Source organism: Indicator indicator, chromosome 19, assembly GCF_027791375.1.
Source record: "Indicator indicator isolate 239-I01 chromosome 19, UM_Iind_1.1, whole genome shotgun sequence".
NCBI lineage: Eukaryota > Metazoa > Chordata > Aves > Piciformes > Indicatoridae > Indicator > Indicator indicator.
This window is the reverse complement of record NC_072028.1, coordinates 15,016,682-15,040,600: the sequence shown is the minus strand read 5'-3', so window position 1 is coordinate 15,040,600 and position 23,919 is coordinate 15,016,682. Positions and strand designations below refer to the sequence as shown.

General features: G+C 40.6%; 1 protein-coding gene across 1 annotated transcript in view; it reads right to left on the bottom strand.

Annotated features, from left to right (window-relative positions):
- Positions 1-23,077, bottom strand: part of ADCY7 (adenylate cyclase 7) — a 56,664-nt gene extending 33,587 nt beyond the window's left edge. Inside the window, exons 1-3 of the mRNA XM_054389835.1 lie at positions 22,968-23,077; positions 17,041-17,141; positions 2,077-2,219 (exon numbers count right to left, since the gene is read on the bottom strand). The gene's annotated coding sequence lies outside the window, so the exon portion shown is untranslated. The remainder of the gene's footprint in view (positions 1-2,076; positions 2,220-17,040; positions 17,142-22,967) is intronic.
- Positions 23,078-23,919: the final 842 nt, after the last annotated feature.

Here is a 23,919-nt window from a genome sequence, read left to right as displayed (position 1 = left end):
CTGATGTAGAAATACTGAAGCTGAAACTCAGCTAATGCACTGACATCATCATCTTTGGTTTGTTTGTTTCACTTTTTTCCTCCCCCAGTCTCTAATGTTGTGGATAAACTAACACGGACGTATACTGAAAATGTGTCATTGAACAGTAGGTAACAGAACTTTAAGGCTGGTAAAGAATAAATCAGCACTATATTCCTACTGTACTCTGTTATCAGTACAGAATTCCATTACAGAACCAAGGATTTTATAAAGCAATTTTTCCAAACATCATAACAAAAATACAGGGGTAGACCATGATGTAAGAACCCCATTACTTGTACCTGCTGTCAAAGGCCAAAATGGTTGTTTCTATCCAAATTTCTGCTTACTCTACGGTATCACCTGTATCATTCTTCAGATTGCTATTCATAGAATGGTTTAGGTTGGAAAGGACATTGAAGATCATCTAGTTCCAACTCCCCTGCCATGGACAAGAACACCCTCCACCAGGCTGGGCTGCCCAAGGCCTCATCCAACCTGGTCCTGAACACCTCCAGGGAGGCGGCATCCATGACCTCCCCGGGCAACCTGTTCCAGTGTCTCACCACCCTCACTTGCAAACAATTTCTTTCCAATATCCACTCTAAAGACCCAGGTTTGCTCTGGGGATCATTCAGCAGCATGTTTGGGGAGCCCTGCTCCTTCAGCAGGCAGGGAGGGAGGTCAGGCTGGGCTCCACTGGTGCTGGGCATCAGCTTCCCCCATGTGCCTGGCAGTATGATGGGACCCTGCTAGACCTGAGCAACACCTCCTTGGAGGGCATCACCATTGTCAACACCCCCCAGCACATATGGCAGCTCCAACCTCTGAAATAATTAGACCCACCGGCAATGCCACTTTGAAAATAAACCTCAGCCCAAGGCCAAGAGATGGACAACAAAAAGAACATGATTGTGTATCAGTACCTGGAGCATTGTACTGCAACATTTGTTACACCACCAGATCTGTACTTCACAGCCAAAAATAGCAAGACTAACAATTACAATGAGGAAGTTCCCCTCCCTTGGAGGGCAAGTATTAAAAACACCACTGAGGAGATGTAACTCCATTTCTAACAGCAGCACTATTTCTACAACTATAGCCTACCTCAGCACACAAGAGCAGTCAAGCACACACAGTTCTTTTAAAAAAGTTTCCCAACAATGTAACATTGGCTTTAAGAAAGGTTCTTTGTGGATTAACTCTGAAATAAAACAAATCTCTAAAATCTTGTATTTTCAGTCCCATTTGGTAGCGACACACACCTCAAAATCATTATTTTCACTGATCCAGATGACATGCCACATGAGCCAAGCATTCTTGAGTGCCTGGGGAAGCTCTCTTGGATCACAGAAAGAGACAAGCCATGCAGAAGCAGTGACAGCTTTCCACAGACAACCAACATACCTCAAGGGATTTAATGTTCCCCACACACACACAAAGTTTTGATTGTCTACAAAGATAATGGAAAGTCTGAATATGGATCTAATCACTGCCATTCTTATCATCTTTCATCCTACCATTTTCAAAGCTCTGCCCTTCTGTTTCTAACTCCAGCTGGCTACTGGAAACCTGCACCATGTAAAGCACTGACTCACCCAGGGAAACATGACTATCTCACCTGGCAACAACCAAAACGAACCAGACACTTCAAAATGTTCTCCTTAAATAGCTTTATCCTTTCAACTTGCTGATACTAAGTTCAGTTAACCAGTATTAAAACAAAACTAGTAAATACCGAAACCCTAAAGTAATACAATAATCACTGCAGAACTTCAGGGTATGGCAAAAGTCACTTTTTAAAAAAGCTATGCAGATAGTGCCTCAGAGCTACATAAGTCCACAGAACTTTCCAAAACAGTGATGCAGCAACCACCCTAGCAAAGGTTATCACTGTTCAGTATCTAACCAATCCCCAAGGCTGTGCACAACCATTGAGAAAGTACTTCTTACTTGGACTGTAATGCTGAATTGTGCAGAACAGATTACTCTGGGGGGTTACGGTCGTAAATCTTACTGAGACTACTGATTTAAAACACAGACTTCTTGTTTACTCACCATTACAGGGCACAGGATTCATCAGCAGAAGCTGAATTTCTCCACTTCACTACAGTCTGTTCAATCATTTTTAAATTCCTGTAGTAGAATGAGTGCAGCCCACTCCTTGACACAAAAACTGTTGATGTATCACACACACCAACCTGCAACAAGAAAGGGAATCTTTACTCCAAGGACCACTGTGAGTGTTAACAATGATTCTTTTTCTTTGCCTTACAGTTCAAGGAAGAATAAACTACTCGGTCCCTATATCCACATATTGTGAAACTTTTACCCAGAGAAGAGAAAATAAAGTACTTAGCAATACTGTGGCAAGCTGCAGTATGAATGTAACTTGACTGAAATACCTGATAGATGGTAACAGCTGAGAAGATGGCTGAACTCTGATGTGAAGAATCATCTATATGCTGTTTCTAATGCTTTTCAAAAGCAAGGCCTGTGTGACCAGCAAAGGATACTTTTCTATAAATAGAAGAATGTTTTACTAACTTTTACAGCATTCATGATAATTAAAGACTGAAGTTTTCAAGTAAGTTTTACTACACACAAGATCAAGTATCACCTGTTTACAAACAAAACAAAACAACAAAATAACACCCTGAGAAGAAAAACTTCACTTAGAACACATAATTCAAAACAGGATAAAATACTATTTGGGACTCTGGATTACAGATGAGGGAATATGACAACAGCTCGACTGTGACAAGTTGCCAAGGAAGTTCAATATCTCAGCAAATTACCAGGCACTGCTATGGGCATGGCTGCTCACCATTCATTGTTGGAATCAAGTATACACTCACCTGGGGCAGGAACCAAGAAGGGGAGTAAATACAGCAGTATTGAAACAATGCCCAGAGGAGAAGAGGCCCAAAGCAGGAAATGGGAATTGGAAAACAAGCAGGAATTTCAGTGGGGAAAATGGTATCAGTTAAACAGCTCTGCTGAGCAGAGGACATATCAACATCTACTTTGTTGTCACCCCAAAGCTCTGTCACTAGAGATCCACTTAGGAAACTGAGAGGCAAGTGAAAATAATAGTCTGACACAAAATCAGAGTGGATGCAAACTATTTCACAGCAGAAAGAATTCAACTAAACCTATAGGAATTTTCTGTTGAATTTTGGCTAGGATATAGAAAATAATCCCCACTCAAAATAGGCACTCCATTCTGTCACAGTATGTAAAATATCCAGCTCAGACCTAAGCTCTAGCACAGCTGTGACAAAGTTTCACTACCTTTTGGCTCCACCTAGCCAAGTCCAAAGGGCAACAGTATTTATAAAAAAGTTAGGGTGGAAACCGGAGATAATTCTTAAGAATAAGGTCAAGATATTAACAATGTCTTCTGCCAGCCCTAGAGATAGATGAGACTTAAAAACATCACAGGATCACAGTTAATCTGAAAGGGACAATTCCAATCTGCTGTGTCTGCCTGTGCAAAAGCAAATAAAAATAAGGCTCTGTTTAACTTCTGTTGCATGTTCAATCTGGAATGCCCAAATAAGCTGCTGCTTTAGTTTTACCTTATCATGGCTCCAATACTAAGAACGAGTCCCTGGCAACCAGCAGAAAGATGCCTCAGCTTCCTTTGAACAGAGCAGTGCTGTCTGGAGAGCAATACTGGGCTCTCTCTCTGGGGAAATGAGGAGGATGCCCAAATAATCAGTATGTCCCATAAATTCCATAATGCCTTTTGGAAAAATATACTACGGCAGTTTTTAAAAACTACCCCAGAAACAACACTCTTCAGAGATTTTAGAAGAGGAGCTAAAGGACCTAGAGGTGTTGTTTCCAATGTTTATGAAGGTACTTAGTAGTAGCAATTCCTATTTGCAGCATACATAGTTAGCTTTTAGAGACTATGCCAAACTCAGTGTCTCACAGATTTTTTAAAAACTGTTTTAAAGATGTGTCTAAAACCATAACTTACACCAGAATGCATGACAAAAGTTAGATGCAAGGCTGACTTTAGTTGCAGAGCATTCAAACTGCTGCTTGTGTGTTCTCAGGATGAGGTCCTGAGGACAGTATGCTTCCTATCATACACAATGTTATGTACAAAGATAAGAAGGGAGAGAAATGCTTTAGATCAACATGGGAAACAAACAAACCAGATTCTTTCCTTTCATAACTGAAGCTCCTCAGAAACACTGAGAACAGCCTGCTGATAAGCACCAAGTTTCCAGAAGTCAAGTGATAGGCAGATGAAGGACTGAGAATCATTTTTTGATCTGCAAGACAGACAAACCTCTCTGCATTCAATGCTAACCACAGGTGCCTATTTCCCTAGCAACAGTTGGCAGACCATTTTCATTTTGACTGAAGAACGTTTAACCAGTCACATTAGGAGCACTGCACCTTGCTGCTCTAACAGCAGTTGCTTCTCACACCTACCAATGTGTTATTTGCGTAGTATTGAGCTGGTGGATCAATGCTGCACCTGCAATGCAGATATACTTTACCATGGTTAGTTTGGTTTGTTTGCTGGGGTTTTTTTCAAGTACCTAAATTTTATCAAGCTAAAACTGGTCAAAGGTGGAAAAAAAAAAAAAACATTCAAAACCAGTCTTCCTTTCCTTCTCAGTCTGTTACTATTGCCAAGATTTTTCCTTTGTTTTAGGATTGGAGTACTAGAACGCAAAGAAGAGGAGGACATGAAAATAGTTATCAATGAATTTTAGGGAGACTTAATCAGCTTCAAGAAACAACAAATTTCACATAAGTCGAGAACACGTTATTTCTGTATTATAAAATCCCACATTTATCATACACTTCAAATGTAACACTTGCAAGGAGCAAAGACTCACAAAATGATGTGATTCTGCCATTTTACCCAAGACATCTGTTCACTGATTATTCCCCAGCACATTAAACAAGCTGTGAAAATCTAGATTTCACTGTGGCCATGGAAATTATACGGAACTTAATGAAACATCAGGGGTATCTTTACTCCTTTTTCTTTTTCACATAAGCAACCTCCTTTACTTTTTTCTTTTGATCCAGTTACAAGATACACTTTGTATTCTGACAAGAAGCTTCATTTTTTTAAATATAAGCAGAAATTATTAATGATAACAGCTTTGACTAATATTTTCACAAGTATTCACACTATCCTTACTCAGACTTTCTGACTGGCTCAGTGGACACCTCCACAAACCTCTGTAAAGAAACACTGCAGTGCACCAAAGATTTGTGGTTAACTACTTAAGTTAATAAATAAACTTAAATGTATATATTTGCCATGACTCTCAAGAGTTTATGCTGCTAGTAGACACAACAGCAACACCAATACAGCTGGAGATCTAACCTGAGTGCTCCACAGTTGGGGAAACATCTTAATTCAAATTAATCATATTTACACTAAAGTGAAGTATTTTACAGGAAATCTCTTGTATAATTTTTGTAATAATTTCATTAGCAAGTATTCTGAACCTAATCACCGACATTCATTTGAAGTCTTTTTGAGCACGATATAGTGGCATAATGTACAGGTTTGGAAGTATTTTAGATCAAACCTTTAAAAAACACATTACAATAGTCTTAACAGAAAAAAAAAAGTATTTTAAAACAAATATGTTATTTGTATTATGAAAATATTGTGCTATACTTCAATTAGATCTCAACAGGCACAGCCTTCAGACACTAGTTTTTAACACCACTGAAGTTCTCTTCCCCTCAACTACGTACAGTCCATGTCTAAAAATTTTCAATATTTTTCAGAAATTCAAAAAGTTTTAACATTATCTTTTTAAAAATAAAAAAATCATTTATAAATCAAATTATAACTAATCAAATTATAACTATTATAAATACTAAAGTGCTTCTTTCTCCTTCACTACCTCGCTAACATTTAAGAACTCCTAAAAATCCCTTCCATGATATCCTAAGTGTTTGTATAAAGGAAACTGAATAAAAGTTTACTTTATTCAGAAACGTTCAAGACAGTTTATTGTAGAAACAGTATAAACGTTGAGGAACAAAAGAAAATCAGAACAATGCAAACAATATTAGATGAAACTGGCACTACCGCCTCTCCCCTATGACCTTAAAAATGACATTGAAAACCACAAAATTTGAGAGTGTATCAATTTCTCTCATAAAAAGGATTTTACAATTCTGAAACTACAACATGAAGCAGCATGTTCACTGCATTCATCAGAACTCACTGAACAGCCCTCAGTTCCCTTCTTCATTTTACCTCTTGCTGCATTTGAACTTGGCTACCACTGTCTTATAAACTCACACAGAATGAGTTTCTCCTCTGCATATGCCTAGAGAACTGGATTTATACACAAGGACTGGCTTCTGGACTCTCAGGAGTAATATTGAATTAATGCAGGAACTATTTCCTTCATGTGGGGAGTTTGAAGTAAGGACATGCACACACAGAGCCAATCTTAAAAGTACTGCTAAGAAGTCTCCAAGAGTTTCAGGTACAATCTTTCTTGCTCTGACAGGTCCAAAGATTACGTAGCACTGTTGGAGTGGTTTTCAGTTTCAGTAATTAAGGTTTTTCTTAAGTTAATTAAGGAGTTAGGAAACAAGAGTTCATATTTAAACTATTTCACATCTACAGCTTTTTTTCAATTCGCAAATGCAACAACAGAAACATCATTACTGTTTCGAGACAGAGGGTTTTCACTCTTACAGCTGCAGGTCTCCAGCTTCAGTGGAAGCTATTTGGCAAAACACAGCATGGGTCTACCCAAAGGACTCATTCTCTCAGCACGTTCATGCTACAGTCTGGTTTACATGTGTACCTTGAAGGGTTTGGTAGTGAGAGGGATTTACACCACAACTAGCCTTAGTGAAAAGCACTATAGAGTTAAAACCCTACAGGATCAACCAAAGGAGAGAGAAAACGTGCCTAAATAAGGCACAACAGACTTCAAGTGTTCACCTATAAACAGATCAAATGGCATAACGAGATAAAAAATTGGCAGAAATTTAGAAATTACAATCTACAAAGTAACCACTCAAAGCTGAGGAAAAGCAATATCCTTTAACAAAAATGTAATTGATCTATACAACAGCCATAAAATCCTTGAGTGTATCTTTTCATGTGGAAGGAGGAAACAAGAAGTTTTTATGAACACTCTACTCTAGTAAAATACAAGCTAATAAGGGGCTTAAGCCATAGCCCTAAGATCTGACCTGCAGTTTCCTGAAAGATAACCACAACTCAAAACTTCACACTCTACACAGAAACACAAGGAGAAAATAAGCAGTTCCACATAGGGAAGGAATGCACTCAAGTGAAGCACCCCAGGAGCAGATCTAGGAAGAGAACCCAGGCTTGATAGTTTGCTACCAAATCTTATCTTGTAGACTAGGGAGCTCCTGTAGAAGCACAAATCACCCATTTAATTAGCGTCAAACTATTGCCCCACTTTTCAAAATTCTCATTACTTTTAACTTTCACTGAAGGTGTTCAGCACAGTTTAAGGGCAGGCCTGAGTTCCAAATATTAAAAAAAAAAAAAAAATCCAAGAATGTTATTTCAATAACCACATCCTGTGGTCAAAGCATAATAGATTCCAGAACTCTGTCGAGCCTGACCTAGAAAATCACCAAGGATGGGGCCTCAACTACCTCCCTGGACAACCTGTTCCACTACCCTCATGGTAGAGAGCTTCCTCCTTAACGCCCAACCAAAATCTACTCTTCTCTAATTTCAAACCATTGCCCCTCATCCTGCCACTACAGGCTTTTGCTAATCAGTCCCTTTCCAGCCTTCTTGTAGGTCTCCTTCATGTACTGAAAGACCACTATTAGGTCTCCCCAAATTCTTCTCTCCTCCAGGCTGAACAACCCCAGCTCCCTCAGCCTGTCCTCACAGGAGAGCTGTTCCAGCCCCTGGATCATTTTCATGGCCCTCTTCTGGACCTGCCCAGAAAAGGTGCCAGCAAAATAACTCACAAGACATTTTAGGAATTTAGTAGTCCCAAGGTTATAAAACAAATAATTTTGGACTGTAACAATGTATTAAACATCTTCACTGCCACTTAAATCTTCTGTTGGACTTTAATCTCATACTTCCAGAAACTGATATAATCCCTGGAGGAGAACGTCTGTTCAGCTGTGGCAGTAAACACAATGCTGGGCTTTAAATATCCCATAAAATAATAAAGTTATTGTGTAATATTATTATATTTTTGAAATAAATATATAATTAAATAAGAATGCACAATGTTAAGGATAGCAGAATGTCAGTCCTTCAAATCCCACTGACAAACACAGTGCTTACGAAAAACAGCACAGCAAACCGGTTCTATAAATTGTTTCAGATAAGGGAGGATTTTTCACTTAACTCCAGTTCTTTCAGTAGCAAATAAAATCAGTATAAAATCAGAGCAAAGGCAAGACAGGACAGTAGATGAAATCACACAAGTTCCTTTCATTCCTTTCACATAGTTGCAACATGACCACCACTTTTTTTGGTATAGTTCAAGCTGACACATGCATCATGACCATCACTTCCTTTTTTCTGAAGTACAACTTGCTGCTCAAGTAAACCAACCCCAATGCAACAGTGGAAGGGCCCACACATGAAGCAAGAGGTATCACTACCCAGGGATGCATTCAAATACAAGAATCTACTCCAGCAAATGCATGCTTATTCATAAATCACCACCCTTCCTCCACACAGAGTTTAAATTAGTTCAAGAAACAGAAGTCTAGAGAAGAAAGTTCTGCTGCTCATTTAAAATGACTGAACTCACAGGCCTTGGCTACATCTCTGGAAGAGAGGCACCTACTGTAATATTTGCTCAGTGAGTTTCTCCTCCTCTTTCCCTCTTACTCCTGACCACTCCTATCTTGTCACCACACCACACCATGATTTCATTATGGACTTGTTGCATAGGCCCACATGCAGCTCAAAAATATCCATTGTGTTTCGTAGCTTCTGTTTGTTTTTGTTGAAGAGGCAGTCAGGGCCAGTGACTGTGGGCAGTGCACCTTTCTGGACAGCATGGCTGGCACATTTGAAAGCTGTGGTCAAAGCAGAACAAGGAGGTGACACCTGGAAGGCGCTCCCTAACCTGAAAATGCTGCTGCAGCCATTGCAGAAGGAACTATGCTCCCATATGTACCTTGAGATGAGGGACAGCCCAGAAACGCTAGGCAGAAAGCAGCAAGAGAAAAGATTGACTTCTCAGGGGAAAAGAGAGCTTTCAATGCCTTTGCCAAACAAATAGCCGGGGTGGTCTGTACTTTGATACCTTATAAAAGCCATTAACAGTTCAGTTACACCCAATTAATAATATCCAAGAAATATTCAAGACTTTGAAGAACTGGGACCAGCAAATATAAGCAAGCAGGGAAGACTCATCCCAGTCAGACTGGCTTGCCCGTCTCTGAAAAATGGAGCTGTGAATGAGGAGATCCAAAATGCTTTCCCAGACTCAGTAGGAAAGTCAGAGTTACATCATTTTTCTGATGAGCAGTGTCAACAGTTTAGGCTCTGAGTCAGTAGCGAGCCAGTCAATGCCCTGCAGTGGTCCCTGGGGCACTGTGCTATTAGAAGTGATGACTTTCACAACAGGCTGCCGAGCGGGATCCAAGCCGACTTAGCCTTATTAAAGAAGGAGGACTACTACTTTATTTTTCAGTAAGAGCAAGAACATACTGCCAGTACATTTGGCAACTTCCAGCAGCCAAATTACTGTTAATGCCCAAAACACTTCCCGCTTTTGTCTGGGGACCTCCAAGACAAGTAAATAAAACCTCACATACTTTTATTTCTATCAACATTTTGCAGGGGGAAAAAAAAAAAACAACCAAACAAACAAAACAAAACACCAGAAAAGTCTGACTTACTAGAATCACCCTTAAAAAAAAAAAAACACTCCCATCTTTTGACTGCCTGGTTTATGATGCTATCAATAAATCTCTTCAAATTTGCTGCCTACAAAAACCCAGTAATCTCATGTGGCGAAAAACAGAATAGTGCTCTTTACTTCCAATTTCTAACTGTTGCATGGCAAGATGTATACCAAAAGTATCTCTATTCAAGTGCTGGAAAAGCGGGAGGATTCATCAAAGGAATTTCAAATTAAAAAGCTTAGCTGATGCTAAAGAGTTAAGCTGCCCAACTGAAAATATATCGGTAATTTTGTGACTAATTTGCAGATCACAAATATATTTTACACACCTTCACCAGGCAAATCTCAAAACCAAGTATTTTTACCAGTCTAGGAAGACACACAAGTTCCCAATGCTCAAAAGAGAAAGAAAGAAAAAGAAGCCACAAACATTTGTGTGTGTGTAGTGTGTTTCTGATGCAAGACACTCCCGACACTCCCCTAGTAATTACAAATCAAAAACCCCACCTTTACACTAACATTTCCTCAGACATTTCTTTTGGTTTTAAACTGTCAGTTAACTGAGTTTCACAAACATTCACTATGCAATACTACGATGCTTTAAAAAGAAGGTATCTCAAAGGCAAAAAAAAAAAAAAAAAAAAGATGAAGCAGAAACCACTGAAACACAATATAAAGCACAGGGTGACAAATCCTGTATTCATACCCATCACTGAGTCAGCCCACTTAGTCCAGGAGCTACCGGCCAAATGTGTCAGAGAAGGGAAAACATAAGCCATATGCAACCTTTCAGTGACCTGAGCCATGCACAGAACAGGCACATCGACATTTTTAGCTACTCTACATGTTACGCAGAGACATAAAAATGCTGTTAACATTAAAGTCATACCACACTGGTTTACACACTGACTTTTTCTACTTTATCACCGTGAGAAGCCTAGGCATACAGACACTACAAGTCAGAAATGAGGAAGGAAAAGGACAAAATGGAAGTGAAAATGTCTGGTATTTTTGTCAAAAAAGAAAAAACAAAAAAAAAAAAAAGCAAGCCCCAAACAAATTGACTCCTTAAAATAACTGTAAGCAGTTGCTGCTTGGTAATATATGAATTCAGGCACATAAATGTTGGACTACACCAATAATTTCTTGATTATGAAGAGTTTCCTCCCTTGGCTGAGGTGAAGCCTGGAAGCCAGCACAAAAATGTGTTTAGAAACTTATCATTTAAACAAAAAGCAATACCTAACAGTCAAAGCTCCACTGGGGTGGAGTTCTCCCCAGGGAAGCCTGATGAGGGCTGTGAGTGATCTCCTCACAGCCAGTACAGACAGAGTCTGATCTTCCCCGTTACATGCTTGGCTTGATGACTGCTCCTCCAGGCACTTGAGTGACTTTCCAGTTTGTCCTTTTTTATCACCCACAGGAACAACCCAGTGGAGGTTCATCTATGGGAGAGGGACAAATCAGTGAATGATGTATCAAGGAGCTCAGACTGCACAGTAAATCCATGTCAAGAAATCCCCAGTAAGAAAAGGTATAGTCTTATTCTGGAAGAAGTCAAACAAAAGAAAATTGGAGAAATTCATCAATAAAAGTAGACATGTCAGTACTCCTAACTTGGAGAAGGTTGCACCTCTAGTTCTTGTTCAGAAATTAGCCTTTTGTACAAACAAGCTATAGAAATATTATATGTGCATGTATATATATAGCTGTAAATACAAAAGCACATGGCATATTCCAGAACCAGAGCTTATAATCTTAACTATATAGTCCTTTGTTTAGCGTGTTTGAAACCTAACATTAGTTTTTCATTATAGGAAAAAGTATATTATAGGCCCAAGGCAAGTGCTTAAGTTTGCTGACTTCTCCATTAAGACAGGAAGGAAGTTATAAGAATAATTTAGCCTGCTGGCTCACAAGGTCAGTGCTTTATCAGAATATTAACTTTAGCAGGACAATAAATCACAAAATTGTGTTTCAAACAAAGCTTTTAGCACTTCAGTGCAGAAGATAAACTCAAGTGAATAATATAACAAAATTTGTAAGGTGAATCAAAGATAAGCCCTACACTTTTGAACATCTCACAACCAAAATGTATATTTGGCAATATTGCAAGAAGGCTGCTCCCCCTCAAATTACTACCTTGCTAAAAAACTAAAAAGAAATAAATGAATAAATAAATAAACAGAAAAAGGGCAAGTTAATAAAAATCACTGTTGCCTACCTTTCCATCCTGCTAGCTATATATTAGCATAGAAATACATAAAACCACATCTTGGGATCATTCTGATGTGGGTTTTATTTCCAGTCAAAAGGTATATAATGCAGCTTGTGTTCTACAGTCTGTCCAAATTATCAAATCATCAGATTTTAAAGATTTTTTTTTTTAAGGCTACCATTGCAAAGATAATTTACTACCTAGTTACACAAATAAATTATTAATAGATCGATTAAAACATGAGGATTAATAGCATGTAAAATCTCCCACAGTAACTGCCAATGTACAAACTCATAGCCTGCTGTGAAGGAAAGCAAACTAACCTGTCTCACACCTCCCTTACGTAGGAAAACATTATACTCAGCTAATAACTAAGGCATTTCATCTTGTTCCCTGGCAATATTTTATGCAGGCTAGAATGAAGACCTGTTACATGCACAATTATTGTCTAAATCCTAGTGTGGACATAATTACTGAATTGCTCCCCCAACCTAAGGATTTACGTGTGTGTTAGAAGACACTATGCTATCACAAGCAGCTCTGCTCTGTAATCTCCAGTTCTTTATGACTATCACAAGAACCTATACACATATTCTAACACTCTTTAAATGTACCAATTTTTTATTCAATAAGGGGAAGACAGTTAGGAAGAACTGGATGTATGGCATTGCATGGAGGGAGGAGCAGCACTCAGCCTCTGCTGCTGAAGAAGGCATCGTTTAAAAAAAACAAAACAAAACAAAACAAAAAAAAAAAACAAAAAAAAAACAACACAACCAACCAAAACCACCAGAATTACCTGGGTCATTCCCTAGCACAACAGGTGGCTGGTTAGTGTCTACAAAAAACAGTTTTTCAGGTCTGAACTAAGATTGTGTGGCAACCATGCAACAGACCACCCAAGGGTTTGTACCTGACCAGAGGGTCACACAGTAGCAGCGTGAACAGCAAGACAAAGTCTGTTTGGATCCTTGTCCCCAGGCAAAGAAAGGACTGCACTAAGGCCATCAAGTACATAAACAGGGATATGGGAACTTTGGAGAGCATTGACCAAATCCTAAATAACACTCTTTGGGAGATTCAGGGAACAGCATGCAGTATAATTGCACTGATCAGCAGTCTCCAGGATCACCTGGAAACCTGCTTTAAAATTCTCCACACAAATAATTATGTGTCTGTGACTGTCAGCCATCTCATGGCTCCAAGAGTTAAGTGTTCCCAGTAGACAGGATCCTGGAAAATTTTATTGCAAACAAATACAGAGAGTCAGCAGTGATTTCAAGGTCTAGAGCAGTTGTTCCTAAGGTCAAGGCTCAGTGAGCAAGCCTAGAATGGCAGCCATCAAGAACTCTAAGATCACGGAATAATAGAATCAGTCAGGGTTGGAAGGGACCACAAGGATCATCTACTTCCAACCCCCCTGCCATGGGCAGGGACACCTCACACAGATCAGGCTGGCCAGAACCTCATCCAGCCTGGCCTTAAACACCTCCAGGGATGGGGCCCCAACCACCTCCCTGGACAACCCATTCCAGGCTCTCACCACTCTCATGGTGAAGAACTTCTTCCTCATGTCCAGCCTGAATATCCCTACTTCCAGCTTTATTCCATTCCCCCAATCCTATCACTACCTGATATCCTAAAAAGTCCCTCCCCAGCTTTCTTGTAGACCCCCTTCAGATACTGGAAGGCCACAAGAAGGTCACCTCGGAGCCTTCTCTTCTCCAGACTGAACAGCACCAACTCTTTCAGTCTGTCCTCATAGGAGAGGTGCTCCATCCCTCTGATCATCCTGGTGGCCCTTCTCTGGACATGTTCCAGCATGTCCATATTCCTCTTGTAATAGGGGCTCCAGAACTGGACACAGTACTCCAGGTGGGGTCTCACCATTGCTGAGTAGAGCATGGTGAGACCCACCTGGAGTACTGTGTCCAGTTCTGCCCTTGACCTGCTGGCCACACTTCTCTTGATGCAGCCCAGGCTCTGGTTGGCTTTCTGGGCTGCAAGTGCACATTGACAGCTCATGTTGAGCTTCTCCTCCAGCAGCACCCCCAAGTCCCTCTCCTCAGGGCTGCTTTCCAGCCAGTCACTGCCCAGCCTGTATTTGTGCTTGGGATTGCCTTGACCAAGATGCAGGACCCTGCACTTGGTCTTGTTGAACCTCATGAGGCTGGCTTGTGCCCACCTCTCCAGCCTGTCAAGGTCCCTGTGGATGCCATCCCTTCCCTCCAGCTGTCTGCTGCACCACACAGCTCGGTGTCATCAGCAAACCTGCTGAGGGTGCACTCAATGCCCCTGTCCATGTCACCAACAAAGATGTTGAACAAGACTGGTCCCAGGACTGATCCCTGAGGGACTCCACTTGTCAGTGGCCTCCACTGGGACATGGAGCCATTGACAGCCACTCTTTGGGTGTGGCCATCAAGCCAGTTCTTTATCCATCTCGTGGTCCACCCATCAAACCCATGTGTCACCAGTTTGGAGACCAGGATGTGGTACAGGATAGTGTTGAAGGCTTTGCTCAGGCTCAGGTAAATGACATCAGTTGCTCTCCCCTCATCTATTAATGTTGTGACCTGGTCATAGAAGGCCACCAGGTTTGTCAGGCAGGATTTGCCCTTGGTAAACCCATGCTGACTGTACCCAATCACCTCTTCACTATTCTTCTGTCTCAGTAGTGCCTCCAGGAGAATCTGCTCCATGATCTTACCAGGCACAGAGGTGAGACTGACTGGCCTGTAGATCCTTGGTTCTTCCAGGGATGCTTAAGCCACTCTCAAACAGGACAGACAAGTACATCCAGCTGCTGCCTTGCACAGAAGGCATGATTAGGGTGGTAACACCACCGAATAACATACAAGAGAAGAACTTAGTAAATTTAACCATGACACTCAGAGGAGGGACAGAATTATTTCCCACTCTGCATGCTTCCCCTGCCCATTGCTAGGCCACTGCTCCAAGAACAGAGTTCAGGACACAGCAACTGAAAAATATTTCTGGGTAATCTCCAGTGCAGGAGGTAGCTGCCTGCAAAAGCACTTTTAGAACACCAGGCACCCTGAAGACATATGCTCCCTTCCCCTTTTTGGTGTCTCTAGAGTCCCCATTCTCAAGGTTATCACTATTCTAGCCTGACTCTGGATCAGGGTAAGTTTTTCCTAGGTGTTCTCTGCCAGCAATCTACAGTTACTTATTTCTGTGAGGGCAGTGCCACAGTTCAAGAACACCTTCCTTCTGCCCCTCTCCTCACTTTCCCTCCCCTGAGCCTTGACAGCCCCTCTAGTGAGAATGTTTTATAGCACATAAGAACTGCAACACCTTATTCCAGCTAAACACTATGTTGTTGAGCATGCTGAACACTTTGCTGAATATACTGCACTGCAGAAGCACTGCCTAACTCCTTGCCTTGCTTTAAACAAGAAAGCAAATTAACCAGTTCCCAACTTTTGATTCCCATACTTTCTACAGCAAACATTCCCCAGACTTACTAGCAAGTAGTAAGTTTGGTTGTTTTGGGCTTTTTTTGGCAAGGGCTTCTTAAAACATTGGTTATCCATTTGTAAATGCATAAGCCCAAAGAATGATGCCTGAGGTACCGATACATAAAAGGTAATGAGAAGCCCTCCAAAAAGATAACAAGAAAGAAGTACAGTATCTTTTAGATTCTGTAGCCTCCAGAAATGGCACATTTAGGGTTTTTATTTATACATATTCATGTGTAGGTATATACACACACACATATATATATATATACATACACATTTTTTGGCAGCAGAGTCAACACCAAAAAAAGCCTATCACTGGTTAAGGATCTGCATTGCAATGCAGTTTGCAGTAAGTACAGCAAAATGTATTTTTAAATACAACAGCCCACATAAACGTAGGACAAAAAACTAATGTAACATGTAAAACAAGTGTTTAAATCTACTCTGGTAAACCAGTTTAGATACAACTACACCCAAATCTCCTGTGTAAACATGTTTGATGTGTTATGGAACACACAGTCAACGTAAGAAAATAACAACTTTTAACTCTTGCCTAAAATCTGTCCAGAATCTTGAAAAACAGAACTTCCCCCATTAATCTACCAACATATTATTCATGAATTTCAGCATAATCTCCTTTATCTGGCAACATTGTTAATTTATTGGTCTGCACCTGAGCAGCAGCAATTAACACCCACAGGCAGCTCTGCTTGCACTGACAACCTGTGTCACTAAATCTTGTTCTACTAAATCACGTTCTACAACTCTGCAAGTGAGCTCTGAACATGCAAGTAATCAGCACATCAGCTTGCTGGGAAAAATAAACCTCCTGTGTGGAATTTTGCCTGTTGTGACACCATAAGAACTGCATCAAATCAATTTGACAAAGTAACTATACTGGGGATTTTTATTATTTCTTTGAAAGTTAAACATGGTGTTTATAGCCTTAAACTCTCACTTTTGCAGAGCAACTCCCAGCTTTGGCTACTTTCCAACAGCTGAGAATTTTGTATTATTATGTTGTGGGCAGTAACATGGCACTTTCTCAAGCAAAGCACAACAGATGCCAACACAACTGTCACTAGGGTGCTGCAACATATCATCTGCCTTATTCAGATGTACAGCATCCTGAGCAAAAAGGGAATGGAGGGGGTGGGCTTGTAACTGTTATTGTATTACATTTAACAGACTAAAAATAAAAACAACTAAATCCAAAACAGGACAGTCCTCAGGAACTTGCAAGAAAACTAGAGGTGAGTTTTAAGAAGTACTACAGTGAAATATTTTCACGTTCATTTTCTGCTGTACAAGTAAAAGCAGAGGAGTAGAGCTCTTAAGAGGTACTGAAACTGGGCTAACAATTCAACTGGCAATACCTCAGATGAAAACACAGTCCAGGTCACTTTTCTAGCACGTCTGCAGAAGTATAACTTACACAGCATCACAATGCTGAAGAGGAGGGAATCGTCCCCGCCTGCCTCTCCAGAAGTTCAACAGTATGTTCTTGCCACTTCCTCTACCCTGGTTGTTCTGTTCCTACAGAGGAAAAAAAATAATTAAAAAAACAGACTTGAAAAATGCTTGTCCTATTAAAAAAACAGCTTTTTGCACATTTAGTTCCATGAATCAGCTCACCAGCAGGTCACATGAGCACCACTGCTGACTTCAGGGAAGGGTTGGGAGCACAGGGGCAGGAAACCAGGAGCACTGCCTGCTTCTAGAGACAGCTGCTGGTTGAGCCAGCTAAGCTACACCCTTCATTGCATTTACTCTTGCATTTATATTCCAAGTCTTACAAGAATATTTCTGGCAAAAATAATGATTTTGCATAGCCATCAATAGTAATTTTTACATAACAAGTGAGCAAAAAGGAATTTAAAGGCCCTAGGGTATTCCCAAAAAAGAAGCGTGCACAAGCCCTGAGGGGAAAAAATAACAGTTAATGAACTACATGGATGCTTCACAACAGAGCAAAATCAGGCTCAAAAAAACCAAGCCTCAATAAACTCACAAGATTGCAATGTACCTGGCATATTATGTCAATTCTAGAGAATGAAATAAGATTTTGGGGGTTAAAAATCCACTTCCAGAGGGTTTACACTGGACAAAAGACCTTCTGGGCCCATCCTGGCCAGCCAGGACCCACCAGAGCCCAGCTGTATGGCTGTCCAGACAGTCAGGCCAAGGAGACACATTTACTCCCAGCTGCCTGGTGCTGACCAGTGTGAGCGTGGACACAGGATACGGCTGGGGATCAGAGCTCTGGTCTACAAAACGTGCCTGCTTGGTTTCCCTCGTTGCAAGCAGAGCTGCAGATGCTCCTCTGACCCAACACAAGACAAAAGTCTCGCTCACCCTGCAAGGCATACCTTCCCTTCTGATGGCAGACTGAAATAAATCAGGCCAATAACCTACAAGTTATAAATCCATAGTAGTATCCTTTGCCTCTGTTTTTCTCCTGTCTTCTCACAAGCCCAACACGGCCTACACACAGTAGTATATGTACTACACACTAGTGTATGTACTACACATAGAATAAGCAGGACAACCTTGCATAATTAAGCTATCAGAGTTGATTCACTTGCTTTATCCATTTAAACAATTTTAAAAGCATTTTTTACCTCAAAAATCAGTTCCTGATTAAAATGTACTAGTAATGACTAGACATATTTCTCACATCTTCTGTCATTTAGTTCATTCCAACAGATGTGAACCTCAAAAATATATGAACATTTGTTTATGTGTCATTGAAACAACAGCCACCTTCATGGCAGCAGCTGAAACCACCAGCAAAGGAGTAGATCATTGGGCAGAAACAAGTGAGAAAGTTTGATACCCATACCACAGCTTCCTTTCAAATGAGGAAATTGAAACCAAAATTCTGTTCTGCTGCTGAAACAGTCCCACATAAGCTCAGTAGCAGTAACTGAGAAAATGGCATATACACAGAAAAGCCCCAGTGCAAAGCTCATTCTCTCTCAGCCCGAGTTTGGTTTTTTTTTTTCTCCCCCACAGCCTAAGTGTCAGCTTGTTTCAGCAAGCAGGTCCTGCCTGAAATACCGTAACAGATGGGCTCAGGCTGACATGTATCAGGTGCTAAGAATATCTGGCATTTAAATGATCCGAGTTTTATTGCCTATTTCCATTAATTTCAGCTGACTTTGAATAAACCTCAAGTGAGCTCGGTCTGCTTGAATCCACCTTTGCCGGCTCCTTCCCAGCTGCACTCATTACCCAACCCTTCCATGCGCTTCGTCATTCATTGGCACCCTTTGTCTTCTCACCATTTTGGTTGCTTGGATGGAAAGCATTATTTGAGTAAGAATTAGTCACTGCTAGTTGGTTTGATCATCAGCTTGTTCTTTAAAAGAATGAACGTATTATATTTTTATATAAAGCTGATTGGACATTAAGTAAATAATAACTAAAGCCCAGGCTCTTCATCTACAAATGAAGAGCATCTTACTGAAATATTTAACTCATTGAAATGTTAATCATTATTAGCCACAACAAAACTCCATAGAGTGAAAAATAACAAGTTAAAACCCGAGTTATATAGTCTCACATAAGCTATTTCTACATTTACCTACGTACAAATACTATACTGAGTCCTTCCTTCAAAAAAAAATCATGCACTCTTTAAAAACTTTAAGTCCTTTTAAAACATTTTCATATTGATATTGCAAGAGTATGCTTGTGACTTTATACCAGCCATTTACAACGCAGCATTATAAAACCAAGAATGTATTGCTACACTTGCTGAGCATCTCAGAAAAATACATTCCTTTTGTTGTAGGCTGAATGCCAACTCACACATCAAACAGTACTTGTTTCTGCATCACACAGAGCAGAAGATGGTACAAAGCCCTATCACTGTTCTTAAACTGCCATGCAAGACACAGGAGAATGAGTCTGAAAATTATCTCATTCAATTATCTTTACCAGAAGGCCCTGCAAGTTCCCTGAGCAGAGCAAACATACATACATTACAGCAAACACAGACATACCCATAGCACTGGGGGCACTTCAGGGAAAAGCTGCCAGAAAGAGCCAGCCGCATTCAAAGAAACTCATCACCTTTCTCTGACTTACAGCATTAGTTACAGCCTTGGTAACCTTTGTTATTTCTGTTTTTAACCAGAATGCATTAATTATTGACTTAGTTTTATGCCCAGAAACACAAGTTACACACACTGTTTGTTCCTTCTCTCTAATCACAGCGCAGAAGCTACTTTTAATGCTGAAATGAAAATTACAGAACAGCTGTTAAAGAGAGAAAATACAAAATATGTGTTTCAGCAAACAGAAGACACCGACTGTTCATGAAGCATACACTATAATGATGTAAGGAAGAAGTTGCACTTCCTTATTTCAATACAAGATGATCTAACAGTACCATGGTTGCAAACTATTTCACACCGTAACATCCTGTCAGATTAGCAAATAATTATCTTGAAACTTTGCAGATGCTAGTTTAATAGGAGTATATCCCTATTTATGCAGTGTTCAGTGTTTGCAACAGCCAGTTAGCTTCTCAAACACTGCATTAGAGACTGCATTTAAACATGCAAATACTGACTAGAATCTAATTAGAGAAGAGTGCTATTTGGCTCAGCCAGGTCATAGTTTTCATCTGAAAAACCTTTTTTGGTTTAAGTAGTCTGTAACTCCACTTCAACATCATGCCCAAATTTTTTGAACTGCTTGTGCGTGCAGATGCTTCTCATACAGAGCATCAAATCCAGCCCAAAGGAATAGCAGAAACAAGTGTGTAAAGACAGGAGCCAACACATGTTCACTGCTGGTGAATATACATCCTCACACCTCAATAAGGCCAAGCAGCCCTTGAAGCAGAGAGCTCTTTGTAATCTACAGGGCAACACCAATTCCATTGGCTATGTGGTCTTATACACCTCAATTCCTAGGTTGATTTCTTACAATAATAAAATAATCCTTGATGTACACTACAAATATTTCTGTGTAGAAAAAGTCCCAAATTATACTTCCAAAACAAAAGCCTTGCAGATGCTTATTGAAGTTTGACTACTACATTTTCTTAATGTGTAGAAAAAGTCCCAAATTATACTTCCAAAACAAAAGCCCTGCAGATGCTTATTGAAGTTTGACTACTACATTTTCTTAATGTGTAGAAAAAGTCCCAAATTATACTTCCAAAACAAAAGCCCTGCAGATGCTTATTGAAGTTTGACTACTACATTTTCTTAACGTGAAACACCAAACAAATCAAGATAGACTGGATCCTCTTCCAGAAAGAAAATGTAGCTTCTACCCAAACCATGAGACTTTGGGAGCAAATGCAGGGTAAAGCATTTCAGCCTATGCTTCACAGCCTTCATAATAAATCAGAACAAGTCATTTTGATAAACTCTGTAATGTTAAATCCAAGTCAAATCCAAGTAATCCAACAATAAATCTAAGAATGCAACTTAGATTTTTTTTTTTTAATTCCATGGGCAATACTATCTCTTTTCTCAATTTAAGAGCAACTCACAAATATACAAACACTCTCATTTACAGAGGACAATAATCATCTGTCTCTAGGCTAACACCTAAACTAATTAGCTCTCATCCAGCACCTGCTCTTTCACTTACCACAAACCATGAAGACACAAATATCCACAGACATCAGGGAATGAAGTATCTTCCTTGTTTATTCTTAATGGTGTTGACATTAGCTTCATTATGAAAAAAATTAAGAGGTTTAATGGCTGCTTTACAAGAACCCCCAATGACCCTAATTGCTATTAGTAATGGCTTCTGGAGCTTAAATAACATGCTATAATGGCCATTAGAAATCAGTATTGGCTTACTGTTTTCAGAGTGGTTTTCCACATGCTCCTCACTTTCCATTCTACATTTCTGGACAGAGGGAAACTGTCGAATGTGTCAGTGGCCTTAGCAAACACTTTTTTAATGTCAACCACTGCAATGACAGTTTTTTTTCTGTTAGCGCCATACAACATACAAACCAACCGTGAGAACACTATCACAAGTCTTAACATAGACCTGCAATACATTCTTCTTCCACCAACAGGAGATCACATATCAAAAACTTACAGATCAGGACTTCAACATTTGAAAGGTCAGGATACCTAAAAAAACCTGAACAACTGCCCCCAACACACACACAACCACACCATCACACTCCTTACTTATTTCTGACCTAGACATAATCATTAAAACCTCATATGAATTTTCCCTTTCTCTCCTGGAATCTTGCTTGTTTAAAATATTTTTTTTAAAATCCACTACCACAATATTATTCTAAATTTATGCTCAAAATATACAATAATTATAGAATTTCTTTTGTGATGCTTTTCCTTTTTAGACAAAGTCAACAAGTTAATATCACATTTAATTTTTAAAGGAAAGTTCCTTTTAAAGTTCCTAGTTCCATAAAAATCCCACACCAAAACCAACCAACCAAAACAAAACAAAAAAAAAATTGAAAACAAACAAACAAACACAGACACCAGTCTTGCATCATGAATCTTAATACAAAGCTATAAGGTCACTAATGCAGGTACAGTTACATCCTATTTATCACCATGAAGAAATTTGTGTCTGGCATAAGACACTTTGTTTCCTACAATGAAACATAAGCATCTCAGACTCAAACGCATGGTTTTTAGATATATTTGCATGGCTTCCCTCAGTTTATATTTGCACAGCACTTAACAGAGCGTGGTCTTGGGTCAAAACCAAGTGCATCAGGCACAAAGCAGAACGAATTAAATAAAACATCTAACAGGAGAAAAATCAGACTTCTATGCTGAACTGAATTCAAACTTTGCATGTCCAAAAATGTTTTAAAAAGTGTTTTTGCCAACCTTCAGCACTTCTGTGGACCACATCCTTACTGGTCATAAAAGAAGTCTCAGGTTCAACAGACTTTAGTATGATCCTGGGTCATTCATGACAATATACCCCTGCTATATGAAATACTTTATCTGCCACTGACAAACTGGCTCCTAGCAATAATGACCAAATGCTGCACTATATGTAGTAAAGTTTTAACGCCTGTTTCAAGACAGAGAGCTCGCTTGTTATAGAAAAGCCCTGACATGTCCTACCCAGAAGTGATTTACCAGCAAAAAAAAAAAAAAAAAGACACAAACCAACCCCCTGCAGATATTTCAAGTTTTCCCTGTATATTTAAGCACCTCTTTCAGCAACTTAAAGCCCTACTGCGCTACAAAAGCTCAAGCAAAGAAGCACCCAACACACTCCATCACAGAAGAATCAGCTTTTGGCTTTTTGAGCGTGTTACTACCACTGAGTTACTTCTCCATTCATCCAGCGTGCAGAAACACACGTAAATTACCGGGCGTCGCAGCTTACCGAATCTGCCTTTTCTGAGAAAAATAAACTTGGAGAAAGGTTTATGGCCCTGAAATTTTGTTTCGCCGTTATACAAGACATCTATCGAAGTCTTCGACACTTTTTGTCCTCCGCAGAGTGAAGCCGAGAGAGCCCGACTGTGGCCGGAGGTCTCCCGCGGCCCCACTCGTGAAAGCAGGCTGCGACACCCCCGGGTCCTGACCCTTCCGGAGCACCTCCCGTGGCAGTCTCTCACCTGCGGCCGGCGGAAGAGAAGCAGGCAGCAGCGGAGCAGAGCTGGAGGCAGGCGCTCCTCCTCCTTTTCTGCCGCCTGAGGTGTCTCTGGGGCCCGTGGAGCCGCCCCGGCGCAGTGAGGGCGGGAAGCGCGGCTGCAGAGCTCCTCCTGCCCTCTGGCGGGTGGCGGGGCGGCCGCTGGCCCCTCAGAAGCGGCCGTGAGGGAAACGGAGTCCTTTCTGGGCACCTAACGGGCAGTACCGCCTCAGCCGCCAGCATGAGGGGTAACGCTCAAGCTGGAGGGCCTCCGGGTAGGGTCTGCATTACCACCATCCCTTGCGAGGGCTTTGGATTGTTCCTGTCCCCCCAGCCGATTTACAACAGCCGTCTGTATCCCCACTGTGGAAGCGTGGAAACAAACTTCTGCCCGGCACCCTAAGAAACACAAAGGTTTATAGGCAGCTTTTTAAAGTCTGGCAGCTATTGGGGTGCTTTTGGCAGGACTCCAAACTTCCCTGCAGCCAGGCTCCACCCAGAGACCTGACCCTCATAGGCCATCACTACATCCATCCCATGGCACCAGTTTCCAAGTCCTGCATTTACTTACTGCTCTACTCCTCTCAGTGCATCTTAGGTGAGCTTCTGACAATGATTTTTCAGGGTATCAAGCCCTGAACGTCTGGCCACTAGTTCAGGTCAAGCCTGGCTCTACCATGCGCAAACCCAGTGCAAAGCTCGT